Raw genomic sequence first — 4,949 nt, forward strand, 5'->3', positions numbered from 1 at the left:
CCAGATCGATAAATTGGCTCATCGGTTCTTAGTGGCCCCACCAGAATTGACTCAGCACAGGAGGATAGCTTAGATTCCCTATGATTTCATCTTTGATCTTGGACCAATCAGCACTCCCGACTCACTGCACTCCACCCACAAATCATCCTTAAATCTCTGGTCCTTGAATGCACAGGAGACTGATTTGATTAATATAAACTCCGTCTCCTGCCCAGCAGCTCTGCATGATTACTCTTTCTGTATTGCAATTCCCCTGCCTTGATAAATCGGTTCTGGTCTAGGCAGTGGCAAGGTGAACCTGTTGGGCAGTTACAGCAGGGCCCCACCATGTTCAGCCCCAAAATTCTTTTCTTTAAATTTCCATCCATAAAACTCTACTGAGTAGGTGTAAACATTCTTAATAAATATTAGAAATAGAAATTCAGCAACTGCATAAAAAGAATTAATTTACTCATAACTTAAATAGAATTATTGTAAGGAACATAGAATGGTCATATTTGAAAAAACAATCAAAAATGATCAACACATTAAAAAGGAAAAAGAAGAAAATCATATAATCATATAAAATCAATGCAGAAAAATACTTGACAAAATCTAACTCACAAGTTTAACACACAGTTTTTTAAATTTCTTATTAAAAAAAACTTCTGAAAATGGGAATTGAGGGACCATTCCCCAACTTGATAAAGAGGCATTTGCAGGCAAACCACAGTGGCTCACGCCGGTAATCCTAATGTTCCCGGAATGAAATCTTACGTTGGGCTGCTATTTTCTTGGTGTCCCATAATGAGATGCAATAAATGGGAGAAGAGAGTTTTTATTTCTGCAACCAGTTACAGGGAAAGCCTGGAAGTCATTGCCAGACCAACTCCACATTACAACATTTTCCAGAGTTTATATTACCTTCTAAGCTATATGTCTATTGTGTAAGTGTGCATTCGTCATAAAGACATAAGTGATTAATACTTTTAAATCTATAATTAAGATCTGAGTCCTGAAGACCTTCTCTGGGCTCAGTAAATTTACTTAATCTAAATGGGTCCAGGTGCCCCCTTATCTTGTCTCCTGCTAAATCACGGAGGTTTAGGGAGTTCCTTCAGACCTCCAGTAAATTTGTTCGTGGAGGCCTGGAGAGCTTCTTCAGACTCAATGATAAAACTTGTTTAATCCTAAACGAATCCTGTTAAGAATTCCTTCATTATTTTGTCATGCTTTAAGGCCCAGGAAAGGCCTACACAAAACTCTTGGTGGGCTTTTGTTATATCCCAGCCTTTGTATAAGGGCCACTGGCTTTTAATATTTAACTTAACCACTCAGTCAGTACTGAAACAGTTGTTATGGAGGCCTGCTTTAGTGAGATCTGCCTGCCACAATCCCCACTTGCAATTTGCACGTGATTTCTATCATGCTTGTATGTTTATTTATCACAAGAATTGTAGGAAGAGGGGGCATCATAACCTTTCTGGCTACTTCCTGCTGAGAGAGGGCTGTCGTTATGGGCCACCGAATGCAGCACTGGAGTGGAAGAGGTCGATTTGTTCTTGGTAGCACTCTCTGTTTCGGGGCTTAGAGGCAGCGCCTGTTGAAACATACTAGTATACAACAGCAACACATGTAAATAGGTTGCAACAGCATAATAGTATGCAATAGCAACATAAAAATAGGTTGCTGCTGTTTTCTTCTGAAATTTAAGTTATTTAGTCTTCAGTTCACAGGGCTTTAAGAAAGCACAGTTTAAGTTTCAGTGATTTTCAATTGAAAGAATGGGGATAAAGGAAATGAAAGAGGAAAAAATTGAAAACATTATTTTGGAGACCTGTAGCCAGAAAAATTAGAATTTAATCCAAACTGTAGAAAGTAATAAAAACTGAAAAACATCAGGCAAGACTAGAATTTAACAACAAGTATACTATAGTTTTGAAACATAATTTTCTCTCTCCAGTTTCCCATTTTTACTAAAGACAAATCATGATAGGACCAATTTGCTTTATTATACTTGGCCAGATTATTTGTTTGTCTGTTTGTTTGAGACACAGCCTCACTCTGTCACCATGCTGTAGTGCAGTGGCACGATCTTGGCTCACTGCAACTTCCACCTCTCGGGTTCAAGCAATTCTCGTGCCTCAGTCTCCTGAGTAGCTGGGATTACAGGCACGCACCACCACACCCAGCTAATTTTTGTATTTTTAGTATAGATGGAGTTTCACCATGTTGGGAAGGATGGTCTTGATCTCCTGACCTCGTGATCTGCCCACCTTGGCCTCCCAAAGTGCTGGGATTACTGGTGTGGGCCACCGCGCCCAGCCAGCCAGATTATTTGTGTAAACTGCAGCAAGAATAATTATTTCTCACATAGACCTTTTAAACTGGCTTTGATGGAACTTTGTTCCACAGCAGGAATCTCAGATAAGATTTTAAAGCCAAGCCCAGTCATGGATTTGTACCATCAAATACCTATGTGTTGGGTGAATTTCTCTCCTCTTGAGGTTCCAAGACAAGTTGGGGTTCCTGGCCTGTCAAAAAGTGACATTCTTTACTTACCACAGATCAGAAATCCTGTACAAGGACTGTGTACACAAAATATGAGGCCAGTTTTCCAAGGGCTTTATTGGCTCCATAAGTCAAGTTTGATTTCTTAAAGGAAAGTACACCATTCCAGTCAAAGCCTTGGTAAAATGACCAGTTTATCCAATTGTGTCCTGTTACAAAAGAAAACAGATTCTTATTGCGCTTATCCAAATAACTATATTGCCATAGATTAAGAATACTTACAAATAGTTTTCAAATTTTGGAGAAAAACAGGTAGAGAGAAACAAATATGCTCCAAATTGTGTTCACAGGAATATACTAAATTGTCAAAAGCTGTCGATAGCTCAAAAGAAAAGTTTCCTTGACTCTGAAACACAAAACAAAGAATTAGCAATATTTTAAGCAAAAAGGCAAAAGATCATTTCAGTCTTCTATTAGTTCAGTTAATGCAGTTAATTCCTGTCCTGCTTGATATTAATGAGCATTTTAGCTCTTCAAGAGTCCTGAGGCCTGGCGTGGTGGCTCATGCCTGTAATCCCAGCACTTTGGGAGGCCGAGGTGAGCAGATTGCCTGAGGTCAGGAGTTTGAGACCAGCCTGGCTACCATGGTGAAACTCCATCTCAACTAAAAATACAAAAAATAGCTGGGTGTGGTGGTGCACACCTGTAGTCACAGCTACTCGGGAGGCCAATGCAGGAGAATTGCTTGAACCTGGGAGGTGGAGATTGCAGTGAGATGAGATCACACCACTGCACTCCAGTCTGGGTGACAGAGCAAGACTCTGTCTCAAAAAAAAAAAAAAAAAAAAAAAAACTCCTGAACATTTTCCCTCAGTTCTGATGTCAAAATCTCCAAAGTTATCAGAAACCTGCATTCAAGAGCACCTGTTAGAGCTTTATAGCTGATTATAAAACCACCTTCTAAAGAGGACCAAAACAAGAGAACAATTGTTTATGGATGACAAAAAGTTTTAGGGTAGCCATAGTTAAAGATACAATTGACAAGGAAATCTGTTACCTCTGTGGTACACAATAACTTAACAATTGTAATTATTATCGATAATGTATGCTAAGATATATTAGGATTATAGGAGTCTCCCATAACTTTGGAACACATGCCAATAACATATTTGTACAAATATAGCCCAAAGAAAGCCAAATGCCATTTCGTATTTGACAATTCTTCCTGTATAATTTTTATACCAAATAGCCAATTACACCTTTACATTAGTGTACTATTAATGTTAAACCCAATTCTTAGTAAAACCTTATAGACATATTTACCCAATTTTAATGTTTGACCATAAAGTAATATTTTTATAGACCTTCTATAACCCTTTACTAAAAATAGAAAAAATTAGCAGAGCATGGTCGTGAGCGCCTGTAGTCCCAGCTACTCAGGAGGCTGAGGCAGGAGAATGGCATGAACCTGGGAGGCGGAGCTTGCAGTGAGCCAAGATTGCGCCATTGCACTCCAGTCTAGTCAACAGAGTGAGACTCCATCTCAAAAAAAAAAAAACAAAAAAAAAAACCCTTTACAATTTTTGTTAAAGAGCAGGTTAGTGCTCTAAGAGAAACACATTGTGCTTTTATTTTAATGCTCAATTGACAAAAAACACTGGATGATACCTCTTTAACTTTAGCCAATATGTTTACACAAAGAATTTCCTTTACAATCAACCTTACACAACTTGCTTAAACCTTCATCTTTACTTTGTTCAACTTAAAACAATCCTTTAACCTTTAAATTTAGGCAAAAATCCACATTCTCATGCCTCCTTATAATCTTTTTACCAAAGGTATATTTTACTTACCTTACACACTTTGCATGTAAACTGTTTCTTCAATAGTCTCAAATACATGTTACACTCTTACTCTTGGCAACCTTTACTTTTGTGGAAACCTTGCTAAGTTTGGGATTTTAATTATGTACTAAGTGTGGAGCCTAGAACCTAGACAGAAGTGCAGGGAAGTCTGACTTATTCCAGCATCTAATTCCATGTGTCCTAGGCCTTACCTAGCTGTAAAGCAGGCAAGTTTTACAGCTAAGAGTCGTAGAGGCAATTTTTTAAATAAAGCATTTAGGAGACCTAATTACCTTTAAATTGTACAACCTTTCTTGTGTAAATTCCCTTCCATAAATTCTTTCATGACTTACACAGGCAATCTCTGACATGACTCAACTTTCTGACTTGTCCTGAACAGCCCTTTCTTTAAACAACCAGTTATTTTACTTTACAGCAAGAATTTACCATACAAGATCCTTTCTTATATAAATTATCTTTTCTTTAATACCTTATTTTATATATAACCTTTAAATAAGCTTTGAATTAGACAAAATGAGTTACTCTTTACAAAGGACATAATTTTAGAATGTTTTCTACAATATATTTTATTGGAAAATACCCAAATAATAAAAT

This window comes from Rhinopithecus bieti, unplaced genomic scaffold, assembly GCF_001698545.2.
Source record: "Rhinopithecus bieti isolate Rb0 unplaced genomic scaffold, ASM169854v2 scaffold_7870, whole genome shotgun sequence".
Taxonomy (NCBI): Eukaryota; Metazoa; Chordata; class Mammalia; order Primates; family Cercopithecidae; genus Rhinopithecus; species Rhinopithecus bieti.